Source organism: Siniperca chuatsi, linkage group LG22 (genome assembly GCF_020085105.1).
Source record: "Siniperca chuatsi isolate FFG_IHB_CAS linkage group LG22, ASM2008510v1, whole genome shotgun sequence".
In the NCBI taxonomy this organism is placed as follows: domain Eukaryota; kingdom Metazoa; phylum Chordata; class Actinopteri; order Centrarchiformes; family Sinipercidae; genus Siniperca; species Siniperca chuatsi.
The window spans coordinates 20208200-20223718 of NC_058063.1; positions in this window are offsets into that span (position 1 = coordinate 20208200).

Here is a 15519-nt window from a genome sequence, read left to right on the forward strand (position 1 = left end):
ATAAAGGAGCAAAAGTCCATTTAAAATCAGTTTAAAAATACCTAACACATCTTCTTAAGCAAGATGGGATGCTCTCTTCTGCTGCAGACTTACTTTGTGATTCCAGCTGATAAGATGCGGCATATTTTTACCTTAAAATCTCACCTGCTGCAGGTTTAACCTTCCAGCCTGCAGTGTTTTATTGAGCTTACCTTCAGTGAGGCCTTGCAGGGTCTTGGGAAAGCCTTGGCAGCCTAACACAGCCAGTAACTCACTCCAGCACTTCAACAATGCTGTTAGGACTCAATTATTTTCCGCCTTTGTTGCGTCCCAACCCACACTCCGAGAAACCTCTGCGCCTCAGAGTCGTTGCCACATGAACCTGTCCAAGTTTCGTAGCCATAAAAACGTCACTTCTTCTCACCTCTTTTACATTCGACGGCTTAAAACCCCTTCAAAGCAGATCAATCACCAAAGCCTGACTGGGAAATTGAAGCGGAAATGCCTCGTGCGACGGCTTTCAAGTTGGCAACCGGCAAAGTTTTTCGGCTAACGAAGCTGTTATCTATATGAGAAAAGTTAAGCTATATGTTGAAATGCATATCTGAGGCGATCGCAGTTTCAAAGAGTCACTGGCGCTTATCCAATCACACAGCAGTCAGTCTCTCCTCCCTCCTCCTCCTCCCTCGCTCTCTCTCTGGCTCTTTCTTTTTTCATTTTATCTATACCTCTCACACGTTCCCTCGATCCCACTCCCCTCTTCTTCTTCTTCTCTGTTTCTGCTCCTTTTCTCTGAATTAGATCCATGTTTTGCTATCACTCCCCTTCAAATCTCCCCCTCTCTTTATCTCTGTTAAAGAGTGTTGATCCCCTTCCTCGCTCTAGAAACCTCGGCGTCAAGCCCGGCAACACACACACATGCATTTTAATTAATACATAGATTTAAATTGCGATGCCTGTGTGGTGAAGTGATATACACCCCCGCTGGTTAAAAGTCTTTTTTATTGCTTAATCAATGTTGAAATTAATATGATTTAACTCCCGACCCCTCGTTACACATATATACCCACCCCGCATGCACACACACACACACACACACACACACACACACACACACGCATATACACATACACATGTCTGCTGGGTTATTAATTATAACACTAATTAACCTACAACTAATGATTTGGCCTCTGTGTGAGTGAGTGTGTGTGAGTGTGTGTGTGTGTGTGTGTGCATGTGAAAGAGACAGAGAAATTATGTGAGTGCTTGCATTTAAGTGTGTGTGTGTGTGTTCGTGTAAATATATGTTAATTTGATTCCCAGATATGATGGATTATAGGGGCTTACGATAACGACAGTGAAACTTCTCTTCAAAGCTCCGGGTTTGTTTCCGTAATTCCGTTTGGCACTCGGATCAATAAAGTTTTCCGAGTCAAATTTAAAAATGAGCCCTCGTCCAAATGCTTTCATTCTTCCTGTGCCATTCCCCTGTCCCTACTGATTTTTATTTATTTATTTATTTGGAGGAAATGAAAACTGCAGCATCACCTGGGGACCCCAAGCACCCCCCTCCCAACAACAACCGGCTTTGGTTTTGATTTATTAGACTGAAGGTATTTTTCTCTCTGATTTTTTTTGTTTAATGTTCACTTCTTAATCAGATTGACTCCTTTCCCAACACACTCTTTTACTGCAGTGAACGGGTCGGGTGCTTTTGCTCAAGGTCATTTCAATAGTAGCTTCTTCAAACAGTTTTCCCATCAAATACTCAGTTTTTAACATTTTAAAGCTTGTGAACTGTTTTCCAGCTGGGATTTGAACCAGCAACACTGAAGCCATGAGCTCAGACAAGGTATATTTTTACCTGAATCACAGATACAGTACGCTTATGAGTTGACTCTACATGTTTCGTGTAGTTATTACAGGGATTGAGGAGGTGTAAACGCTACTGATACTATGTCACTAAAGTGGGCAGGTTGACTAAATGAAGGTGTTAATTGTTCTGCTATCCTGTTGGGATCTGTCAAATGTATGTAAAAACAAAACAAGACAATAGTCTACAGCCATGCTAGCAGCTCTGTAAGGTTGCAATATACACAGTGGTGCTTTGAGCTAAAAGATAACACAGAATGCTAACATGCTCACAATAAGGCTAACTTGCTGATTTAGCAGGTGTAATGTTGTACCATTTTCACCATCTTAGTTTAGCATGTTGGTATGCTAACATTTGCTAATTAGCACTAAACAAAAAACATACTATAAGCTAAAACTGATTGGAATATCATTAGTTTTGCAGGTAGACTGAACTGCAAATTACTGAACAAATAAAATTTTGATCTGATGATGGCACATCCTGCGTGAAAAATTATTGTCTGCACCAAATTTCATGGCAATCCATCCAAATAATGTACCAGTCCATCTTGTAGATGTTGACATTGGTTAAGTAAAAATTGAACCTGCTGGTGGTCCAACATTGCCATCCCTAGAACCAAAGCGTGGCTAAAAAAAACATTAACATTTCTGTAAAGCATTAAAATATTTTTGATGACTCATCCTGCTCTAGGGGGCGTTTCCATGAACTTATCAAATGTCATTTGGGGCAAGCAGCTACCCCTCCGATCATTCAAAACCGCACTTGACCGTATAGCTTATGGGTTGTTAGTATGGAAGCTAAAAGCTAGTCATGCGACCCAGATGCATGTTAATGTTAGCATAGTTTGGCATTTTGGAAAATACACTTATTTGCTTTTTTGTCAAGAGTTAAATGATATCACCCTCTTTACAATAAATATGGCCAGCAGGTGATTAGCTTAATTTAGCATAAAGACTGGAAGCAGGGTGAAACTAACTTCTGTCCAGAGGTAAAGGAAATCCACCTACCTACACCTTTAAAAATCACTAATTGATGCTATATATCTTGTTTGTTCCGTATCTGTACAAAAAACAAAATGTAAAAAATAAAATATTGAGTTGAGACAGGTCTTACAATGTAGCTGAGCCCTGAGCCTGACACACTGAATCTGAGATGTCCTAAAATGTCCACCATACACAGAATTAGCTAAACTTTCTTTAGCTAGCATAGCTATATCCTTGGCCTTGTCTTAAACTGAGTAGAGTCAGCTCAGTAACATTTACATTATAGGTAGCTGGCTTAATTGTGTGTGTTATTTTAGCAAAGCCACTGATATTGTTTGTATGCTAGCTGCTACCAGATAAGGTGAGCTGGTGTGATAATCACTGAATTAACGAGAGCTGGGGTTGGCTAGCTAACTAGCTGACATTACCCAAACACAGAATCAAGCACATGGTGGTGAAATGATTACTTTATGAACAGAGATAGAAAAAAAAAATCATGTCTGCTCACGTATATTGAAACAGATGAGTTGCTCGTTTAGAGACGCAACTAGCTTGTTTCTGCCTCAGTTGCCCAAGAGCTGCAGACTACCATTATGGCAACAGAAAGTGAGTTTTGTCTTTTTCTCCATTTTGTTCACACACCTCCATAAAACTAGCTTAAAAAAATGCAGCTGTCTTCATGGTGGTGTAGCAATAAACTGTATATGATATATTAATGTTAATATGTTGAAAGAAATAAACTTTGTTGCAGTGTTACAGCTCTTTTAGGGGTGCAAAAAGGTTTTTTCTTATTTGTTAGCATGGAAGCTAGTTGTGACCTTTGAGCTTTACAACACTGCTGCATTTGTACTGCAGAGTGATGAAGCTAAATTTAAATGAAATTGATTTTGTCTGTTTGCCTTCCATCATGTCTTCTTTCCGTCCTTTTGTTTGTCCTTTCTTTTTATATTCTACTTCCGTTCTTCTTCACCTCTTTTAATCCTTCCTTTCATCTTACCTCATCTCCTTGCGCTGCTTCCTCTGTCCTTTGCCTTAAGACGAGTACTATTGATTTTACACACCTTGTTGAAATTGCGTCAAATACACACACTCTCTCTCTCCTTATTTATCTCTCTCGCTCTCTCTGCGACACACACACACACACACACACACACACACACACACACACACACACAGGCAGCGGTGTGGTGTGACAGCCAGGCTGACAATAGGTGGCTGTCACAGTGATTGATGGCACTGATTATATGTTAATAATGAAATAAACATTAAAAAACACATTTAATAAAGCTCCCCATTAATGAACCAATCACACTACCTATCTATCTATCTATCTATCTATCTATCTATCTATCTATCTATCTATCTATCTATCTATCTATCTATCTATCTATCTATCTATCTATCTATCTAGGGAGGGAGAAAAAGGGAGAGGGAAGAAGGACGGTAAAGTGAGAAAGACATAAACATAGGACAAGAAAGAGAGAGCGATAGGGAAGTAGAAAGAACAACAAAGGAAACAGCTTTATTTTAAATGTTATTTTAAATTAAAGAAATAGATAAATTCTTATTAACAGGTTCATTGCTTTTTTGTTTTTGATCAAAACAGATCCAAACATTAATATCAATCCACTGTTTAAAAATAGGTGTTCCAAAAGTGGTTAATTGTGTTCATATTAGTCAATTTCAGGAAAGCCGTGGTAGCGGTTGCTAGGAGCAGTTAACTTAACGTTTGCCATGTTGATCAAAGAAAATGATGTTATTTCTTCATGTTGACTTACAACAACCAGTGTATTTGCATCGATCTCATGTACACTTGTAGCTTTTTGCAGATTTTTCTGGCTCTGACACAGGAAGACGAAGACGACCCCATTCTTATTGGGGATTCAGACCAAAAACAGCCCCGTGTTAAAACAGCACACGGGTTTTTACAACAGTGGAAAATGATCACAGCGGCAACAATTGTATCTTTTGTTGCGATGATCGTGAGATAAACAGTTGAAATACGACATTCACATTAGAAAGTAATCCACCAGAAATGTGCACGGTTTGTGTTGCTGCAAAAGTTGAGCCAGGTTCAACTTTTTTTTGCCAGACGACCCTGCGTTGTTTTGCCCGACCCCCTTGCATTAGCACCCCCTGTTGTGTTGCAAGACTGGCCTCATTCAAATTAATGAGAGGCCGTTTTTTTCCTGCAGGGCTAAAGTTGATCTAAACGCAGCCTTAATCCTGCGTATAAAGCTCTGATTGGCTTGGGTGTTGTCCAGCTGGGGAAACAGCTAAATGGACTACTTGTATAGCGTCTTTCTAGTCTCTCGACCACTCAAAGCGCTTCACACTACATATCACATTCACTTCATTCATACACTGATAGCAGGTACCAACTGCTCCTCAGTCCAAAGAAACTAATCATTCACACACAAAATTTCGGGTTCAGTATCTTGCCCAAGGACACTTCGACATGTGGGCTGGGAGAAGCCGTGATCGAACCACCGACCTTCCTATTAGTAAACGACCCACTCGACCTCTAAGCCACAGCTGATGATGAACACAGCACCAGACCTTTTGAATCGTTAAAAAAAAAAAAATGTATGTGTGTGTTGTTCGTGGGCATTGGCTCAGATGGTTTAAATTATAATTAAGACACAATCCAAATATTAAAGAGTTATACAGATATTTCAATGATATATTTTAGATTATATATATTAATGTTTACATTAAATTCAGATTATTAGAAACACAATGAAAAAACATTTTGAATAGATTGAACTAAATTTCCAATTATTAGTATCCATGGAAATCATAATGAGAAAAAGTGTGATCTTTGCATACAACATTAATAATATTTACTTGTTATACTGTATATTGTCATTTTAAAGTATTTGTTATGGATAAGAGAAAAGTCCTTGCATTACTTTGAACACGCACATACACACACATACATTACCCAGCAGGGGGGAGTTGACTTTCACATTAGCAGTTTAAAAAAAAAAAGTTGAAAAAGTTTTGAGAGGAGGGGGAGAAGAGAGAAAGAAAGAGAGTATTTTGGTCAAAACAGAAAGCAGGACACAACGGTAACCGACGGCAACCATCATCAATCAGAGTTTGAAGACATCGCTGCTGGCAAAGACGACAGGAACAGAGAGAGAGAGGGTAGCATCAGGATGAAGGGATGTAAATGCTAAAAGAGAACGAGTTAAATATAAAAAACAGAGAGAGGGAGGCGGGTGATGTTTTTAGCCTCTTTCAGTGAAGATGGCAGGAATAAAGGGAGAGAGGAGGGGTAGGAAGAGGAAGAGAGATGATGAGCAAGAGACATAAGAAGAGAATGAGAGAAACGGGGAGAGAGTTTTGTTTTTGGCCTCTTTAGCTGTTTTAAAAGAGGAATTAGGACAATGACTAGTCACCTTGAGACCTGCTCTCTCTCTCACTTAATCTCTCTTTTTATGTCTCTCTTTCTGCCTTCCTCTTTCCCTCCTTTTTTCATCTCTTAGTGCCCAAAAAGGCCAAAAAGTGGCACAGCAAAATTAATTTGTGCAAACTCGTGAAATTTGTGGTTTACATACTTGCGAGGCGAGCTGGCGACCTACTGTAACTGGTCAGCTAACTGATAACATGCTAACTAACCAATAACATGCTAGCGCTAGCCTGCCACACTAACCCACCAAGTTAGCTGGCTTTCTGACTTAGCTAACCCAACAAAAAATTAAAGGAGTACTTCAACATTTCGGGAAATACACTAATTGGCTTTCTTTACAAGAGTGAAACGAGAAGATTGACATGTTTAGCCTATCTTAGCATAAAGACTGGAAACAGGGGGAAACAGCTAGCCAGGCTAAAGGTCCAAAAACAGGCTACATCTGCCTTATTTACACCATGTAGGCCTATCTTGTTTGTTTAACTCAACAGAAATGTTAAAATGTAAAACATAAAAAGTCTCTAGCTATAGTACACAGATAAAGTCACTGAGCACATGTTTTGGTTTTGGTCTCTGCAAACCAAACCTGCAACCTCACTGTGAGCTTGGAAAGCTGCAAACAGTCACCGCTATTGGAGGTTGTTCACCAAGAAAGATAACTCTGTCACAAATTGCCATTCTTCCTTTCATTTGCTGGTTAAACAAACAAAATACAACATGTAAATTAGTAATCTTTAGAGGTGTTGGTAGGAATATTTTCAAACTTCCAGTCTTTATGCTAAGCTAGGCTAACGTACGGACATGAGATTGATATCGATCTTTTTCAACTCAGTTTCGGAATGAAAGTGAATAAGGGGTTTTCACAAAATGTGAAACATTTTTTGTAAGAAAGTTTACTCAAGAGATGTATTTGTATTTGTAGATGTATTGTCTACTCCTGTCTCACAACTGTCTGCAAACCATGCCTCTCTTGTGGAGCAGTTTATACTCCAGCAGAGCAGGTTATATGAAATTAAATGATGCAACACAGGTAATGATAGCTTCCTCAAATTAGGACTCTCTGACTCTGTTCCTTCAAAGGTCAGCACAAGCATGACGGTTTAAAATCGGTCAGTGACTCTAATTTGCGAGTCAAAGTTCACCAAAGTTGAATTCACACAAAACTCAAAGTAAATGTACTTTGCTTCTGTGAGCGAATCCACCAATCATGCTAATTCCATTGAAATGACTTGATTTAAGCCTGAAATTTTACTATCACAAGTACTGCTGTGCCCTTAATTCTCTCTTCTTTCATCCCTCCATCTTCCCTCTTCCTCTTCTCTCCTTGTCTTTATCCCTCATTCATTTCTCTCTTCCTCCTGCCCCCCCGCCCCCTCTCTCTGTCTCTCTCTCCCCCATCCTCCTTTAAAGTCTGTTCTTTCTGGATGAGCAGGTTTTATGAGTGGAGTGATAAAGAGAAGGGGGGATGAAGGGCAGAGAGGGAAGGAGAGGTGGAGGACAGAGGGGGACGTAGGGGAAAAAAAGAAGAGAGAGGGAGAGATGGGGCCAGAAAGAAGTGGGAACAGGAATGAGCTCGGCCTTTATTACACCAGACTGGATGTTGCCCAAGAACATTTTTTATGGCATAAAATGTCTGTCCTATTTCTGTCTCAAGGTTTATTTCTGATTTGAAACTTTGGAGCTGATTTGTAAAATAAATAAATAAATAAATAAAACAACTACAGACTGCTGGAAAACACGGAGGCAGCATCTGTGACATCACCAACATGTTTCTGAAATTAAAATTAAGTCTTAATATGGCTGAAAATCTTTTTAATGGAACAAATAATGTCAAAATCAACACTAAGACACACATAACAACAATTGAAGAGCAGTCATGCCATTGAGACCTATAGTCTTGTGAAAACATATATTGGTATTATCTTAAGCAAATTCTGACTTCAGTACAGTCCCAATTTTATAGTGCCCATTGGAAAAAAAAGGAACCTAAAAAGGCACTTCTGCATTGGCTTCAACACGAGGTCGCTCTTGTAATATATACCACAATATTGATATACATCATGATATGGTACATTGTTCAGGAAACTTAATTGAGAATTTAATCACGCTGATGCAACAAGACTGAGTCTACATGCTAGCAGCTGAACAGCTATGAGGCTGTACTTAGGCAGCTAAATGCTAATATCAGCATGCTAATATGCTCACAATGACAATGCTACCATGCTGATGTTTAGCAGGTATAATGTTTACCATGTTAACCATCTTAGTTTAGCGTGTTAGCATGCTAACATTGGCTAATTAGAACTAAACAAATAGTACATCTGAGGTTAATGGGAATGTCATTATTTTTGCAGGTATTTGGTCATAACCAAAGTATTGGGCACATTTTTAAAAAGTCAATTACATTTACACCTGATGATGTTGCTAGATGAACAGTGAAGGGATCACGAAAGTTATTATAGTTTATCCTGAAGGCAACATGAATTTATATTCATTTATATTCATGACAATCCATCCAGTAGTTGTTGAGACATTTCACTCAAAACCACAAATGTAACATTGCAAATTAGCACCAAACAAAGTGCAGCTGAGGCTGATGGGAAAGTCATTAGTTTTGCAGGTATTTGGTCAGAAACCAAAGTATTGGACAAAAGTGGTGGACCGACCGACTGACCATCCATAGAGCCATGCCAACAACTATCAGATGGATTGCCAAGGAATTTTTTACAGACATTAACGGTTACCAGATGATGAATTCTAATTTTCCTGACTTTTCATTTAGCGCCACCATGAGGTTCACATTTGTGGATTTGGGTGAAATGTCAACTATTGGATGGATTGCCATGAAATTAGGTACAAACATTTATGTATGAATGTAAAATAAGAGGAGATTTTTACTGAATATTTGCTGTGTCCATTGAGTTGTAATTTAGCTAATGATTGTAAAAAAAAAAAAAAAAGCTCCTTGTATGGAAACGAAGCGTCGCTGTCGCTCTGTCCGGCCCCGAGACGCTCGCTCTGCAGTTTGACACTTAGTAATTGTGTTGTTGAATTAGATTATTAAAGAACATAACTTGAGCCGCCGTCATCAACATCATCGCTCGAGGTACCGAGGATGATGGGAAAAGACACACACACACACACACACACACACACACACACACACACACACACGTGTCATCTCAGAATTACTGTATATCATCACAAACACAAACTTGCTTACATGCACGCAATGTCATCTGCTGCTCACACACACACACACACACACACACACACACACACACAGTAATGAAAGCTTGGGGGCTATTGTGTGTGAGATGGATGGTTTGACTTTAAGCTTGTATAAATAAAAGCTAAATAAATCCTGATGGCCTCTAGTGATGGCTCAGATACAGCAGCAGTGTGTGTGTGTGTGTGTTGTTTGTATATAGAAACACTTTGGACAAGAACTGAGGTGTTTGTGTATGTGAGACAAGAGTTTGAAAAGACACACACACTCACTCAGACAGCCCGCGGCTCTTTACTCATTCATGTTTTTGTCCCAAAGTGAAATAAAAAAAGAAAATTATAAAAAGCCAGCAGACCAATGTCACCCAACACTGGAGTCTAAAACATTCTCCCTCTTCCCTCTTCACTTTCTCTCTTGCCCTTTTTCCTTCATTTTTCTTAATTGCAACTATTTTCTCTTATTATTCCACCTCTTTTCATTCTCTTTCATCCATTTCCCTCGTTCTGCTTTTTGTTTCTTTTTAATCGATTTCTCCATTTTATTTTTATTTACTATTTTCCTTTCCTCGTCTTATCTTTCTATTTCTCTTTTCTTTCCTCTTTACTTCCCATTGATCTGGTGATTTGCAGCTGCAAGTCTTGGTCTTTGCAACACAATTTAGCAGGTTAAAACTGAGCTAAATGTGGTTGAAAAGTCTTGTTTAGACGTCTAGGTTACAAATAAAAGCTGTTTCAACATAATTTAAATGACTATTTCAATATGAAGCATCTCCAACAAGTCCTCTAACCTAAACAACAAAACAGGTTGCTAGTTGTTGCTTTACAAAACTACCCACAGGAGCGTTTTCTGATTTAATGCCACTATCTGCAGGACGACATTGTTTGTCAGTACCTTTTGAAAACCATTACATAATGTCGGTTTTATGATCTGCTCTATGGTTAAAGTTTGGTTCATTTTAAATGGGTTACGGTTCATGCTAAAACTACTTGGTTAAACCTGCAAAAACTGATTTTTTTGGCCACTTGGAGACAGTGAAAACAAGTTGTGAACACAACACTGACATATCATCACCTTTTAAGTTGATATGGCAAACTTATTAGCAAACAGTTCCTTATTTACACGTCCAGCAGTTACAGAGCAACATTATCATTCATTTGGAGTCGTGTGAATGTACAAATAATCACTCTGTTTTAGCTCTGTTTTTGGTCTCCACCAACTCCTGAGGGAAATACAGTATCTGGCTCTTTAGCTGCTAAACGCTCCACTGTGTTCACCAGCTGCTCTCTAACTGAGTGTGTCTGCTGTTTGCTGCTGAGCAGGTATGGTACAGTGGGTTTTTAGAGCTTTTTTACTGAAACTGATGTCTGCTGCGGCCAAAAACAACGCTATTAGAGCGGTGAGAGTGAACCAAAACAGTAAAGTTGTGGGCCGGACAGATAAACAATGAGCTGAAACTCACTATAAAGCTCCATAAAGCCGAGGGGAGCTGCAGATTCAGGTGATAATTATGTGCGGCTTCATCGCTACAAGTTACCCCTTTCACATTGTCACATTATTTTATCATTGTCTTTGATACATTGTTGTTATAATTATAGCCGCTTTAAAGTTAGGAAAAGATCATGGTCATGGTGAAAAGAAACCAACGTTGAGTGTTGATAGGTAACCCTGTCCCCTAGAAATAATGTCTCCATACCACTAATCTGGTTTGCCAGTTACATTTAGAGAAAAACTTAATTGCTGCCTCGATTGTGCTTTGTTCTTGCACCACACAGAAGGGAGGTGGCTGGGGTCGATGGTGAACGTAGAAGGTGCAGGACTTTGACACCAGAGACTGGAGTTTGTGTTTAGGTTTAGGCGAGTAAAGCGCTGATTAAGGTCAGGGAAAAGTCAGTCAAAAGTTTTCAGTTAAATGTTAAAGAAAACAAACATGTCTTGTGCTTCAAATTTCTCAATATTTAACTAAGTCCATGATCTTTCCCTGACCTTAACCAGTGCTTTGAGTGCCTATAACCCTAACTATAAAAAACGTTAATCATGCTTTAGTTGCTACAAAATGAAATATGTTATCAGTAAACGTCTTACAGATACGTTCCTTATGAACATTTTGCAACTTTGCAGATACGTTAAGTAATGTATCCTCATTATGTTGATAAATATAGTCATTCATGTGGCATTAAGATTCTCTCAAAATGCATTTGTTGTTGCTAATAAGCAGTATAAAAACTTCATTTCTAGGAGACAGGGTTGTGGTAGGAGATGAGATACAAACTGTTCAAGTCACACTCTTTGTTGACCTGTCCATCCACCTGGCCCTTCTGATATTTCGTGGTGGTATACCACACATTATTCACACGACACACAAGGTTCCTGTCAGGATGCCTATACGTTTAAATAAATGTTTTTCTGGTGAGGCCAGTTTCAGGAGATCCTAATGACACGTTGAAATATATTCATTAATTAAAATGCTGTTGAAACAGCGATTATATGTAAGATGGATACTTATTTTGGTATTTTGCTTTTCATATTCTTTTGTTTATTTATGCACAATCCAAACATCAGTAAAATTTTCATTTTTTCTTAGAGTGTTTATGACGTGAACGCAGAGGCTGAAACACTCACAATGACTTATGACAGCAATCATTATAATGGGGCTTTAGTTCCCTATGTAGAAGATTATCAGCTGACTTGATACAATTCATATGTAATCAACAACAAAACGAAGTGCACTGGTTGGCTAACATGAAGAAAATCCCTTGTTGAACCACAGTGAGAAACGTTCATTTTGTGAAATGTAATTTTCATGTTTTAGCTTCATTTGGAGGATGTACTTTGTTTTGGTGTTTATAGGTCTATCAAAACATGTAAAGAAACAGTAAATGTGTGGTGGTAAAGCTAAAACAAAACAGTTCCTTAAGTTTGTAAACCATTGTCAAACTTTACTGTTATCTTCTTTTGCAGTTACAGTCCAGGTAACTTTCCTCAAACATACATCATTGTCAAGTGACACTGTACATCCTGCAGCCGCCCTGGGAGTTTCTCTTCACAGATAAATGACATTATTTCCCCTCCCTGCTGTCATTCATGTGGTTTTCAGAAGTGAAAGCGTGATAAAGAGAGATGATGTTAGGAGGAACACCAAGCTGGATGTTGGAAAGACCACTTTTTGAAACAAAAAACAAACAACAAACATGACATCATTATGTCCTGTCATTTCCATTAAATCGCTGAATGACAGCAATAAAGCATCTCCCCAGTTTTCAAAATCAAGAATGAGCAAGCCAAGTTTTTCCAGACTGCAAAATAGTTTAGACAGTAATTGATATTCTGGTGCCAGGTAAACAATTTATCAGTTCTGCAGAACAGTAATGTAGGCCTATGTCAGTGTGTTTTCTCCACCAGGATGATGCTTTTTAACGTTAGCTAAATGAAATGCTAAAAATATACTGGTTAGTCTTATTTAATGTGTTGCCTGTCAAAAGTAAACTATAATGCTTTGGATACTCTGCAGTCAGTTAACATACAGATCATCAAATTTAGCTTGGACTAGTCTGAGCACTGCAGCAGCTCAGTACGATCTAACTTCATACAAAACAGATTGAATGAAATCATGAAAATATGCCAGCTTGTCATGTTTACCTCTTGACTGTTAAAAGTAAATTGCTGCTTTTAAAGAAGCTGTGGATACTTCATAGTCACATAGTCAAACAGTAAACAGATCTACTGCAGTTAACGTTACTGGTTGTAGCACTAGCATGCTAGCTTTATCAAGAACACCTGTCCAAATGATAATAAGAGTCTACAGCCATGCTAGCGGCTCTGTGAGGTTGTACTTAGGCAAAGCGGTGCTTTGAGCTAAATGCTAATGTAAACATGCTAACAAGCTAATGTTTACCATGTTCACCATCATATCGTATTGGCTAAGACTTGCTCATCAGCACTAAACACAAAGTGCAGCTGAGGCTGATGGGAAAGTCATTAGTTTTGCAGGTATTTGGTCAGAAACCAAAAGGATTGGACAAATTGAAAGTTTGACCAGATGAAGACACTAGAGGGAAAGTTAAGGAATCTACAAAAGTATTACAATTCCTCCTGAGGTGAACATGAACGTGTGTACAAAATTTCATGACAATCCATCCAATAGTTGTTGAGACATTTCACTCAAAACCATAAATATGAACCTCATGGTGGCGCTAGACAAAGCGTCAGGGGATCAACATCGTCAGTGGGATTCATCCTCTGAGGACCACGAATGTCTGTACTGAATTAGACCTGAATCCATCCAGTAGTTGTTGAGATATTTCAGTCTGGACCAAAGTGGTGGATTGACCAACTGACCAACCGACATTTCCATATTCAGCCGTGCCATGGCTTAAACTTTTGTCTGAATCAATGAAAAAGCCCAGGCCTACTGTAGATCAAAGTGATAGAAACTGTGCCACCCTTTTGTTGTTTGCTGTACAGTTCGTGGTGATATTTGCTACTGATTGGCCCAGGGCAGTGTGACATCATCCACGGAGGTCTTCTTCTCCCTTGTCTTTTCCTGCAGCTGCTGCAGCTCTTTGCTCCACAGAGAAAAACTGCACCAACACAAAAATACGACATGTAGCAGGACGAGTTCTTTAATGGGCTGAAAAAAAGGCAAAATGGCCTTTTGTGTAGAACATCGGACTCTTCCTCTGTCTCTCTCTCGGGATGAAGACCATTTTGCAGACAAGTTTTTCCACTTTTGTCCTCTCCCTCTCTTGTCACCTCTTCTTGCTTCTGTTTTCATCTTTCTTTCTGTCCTTTTCTTACTCTTCCTCCTCTCCTCACGTATCCTTTTTAGTCTCATCTTCCTCCCCTCTTTATCTCTCTCTATATCCCAAAGTCCAACTCCAAGTTCATATCGGTCATTATAACCCCGCTGAGAGATATTCACCTCCACTAAGACCTCATCTCTCTCTGTCTCCCTCTCTGTCTTTCTCTCTGAGTCCAGCTTCAGTTTGATCATTATTAGTCCTGAGAGACAAATTATTGCCCTCGTGTCTCTGACTCTCTTTTTTTTCTTTCCACCTTTTTCTTACTTTGTCTTACCTTTTTATTTCTTCTTCAGTGCCCCACCTTTTCTCCTTGGCCCCTCATTCCTCCTTCACCTGTGTATTTGTATTTTTTCTCTTAAATTCTTATTTGCATACTCCCCACTTCCTGCTCTGCCTTGTTCCTCTCCAGAGGCGAAATATATTCTTCCTACTGGGGAATGACAAATAGTAGACACAGCAGTACTGTATGTATCTTGCTATATATTGTACATACACGATACCAGAGAGAAATTTGCAGATTATAATTTTACATAGAAAAATGGTATTTTGTGGAGCAATTTGCTATTTTGGTTTAACTGATACACTTAAAGTTTGCAGAGATTTTAATTTGGTTCATGATTTTCTGTCAGTTCAGCCTTTTTTGTGTTAAACAAGCTAAACTTCCATTCAGATATGTGCACCTGTGATGCATTTCCACACACACACAAAAAAAGCATTAAATGTCAATTACTTTAATGTGAAATTTAAAAAATAACACTTATCATGCCAGAAGGTCAGAAGGTGTGAGCTGGATGAATGGAAGGTGTAAATAAAATGTGTAAATTAAGGGTTTTGATTCATTCGGATAACTTGCAAACACAATTAGTGGAGCTAAACCGACCAGAAACAGAAGGCTCATTTCATCCTTTCAAATGTTTGGCTATATTATTCCCATTGCAATTACTAAATAGTTGCTTTTGGGGAACTTCCACAAGACTGGATTATTGGCAACTCAAATCTGTCCCGCGTGTTTCAGTGTGTTTGTGTTCATTTGATTAAGATTAGACACTTTTAAATTACAGGTGTGAGGGATCTGGTAACTGTGTGTATCAAAAGCAGGGCACAGAAACAAGGCAGGTGAGATCAAGAGGTAGTTCACTTGCTCTTCAGGCAGAAAAAAGGTTCAGCGAGAGGCCAGGCAAGTGTCATAACAAATCAGGCAGGAAGACCGGCTGCTGGCTGGCTGGCTGGCTGATGGCCAG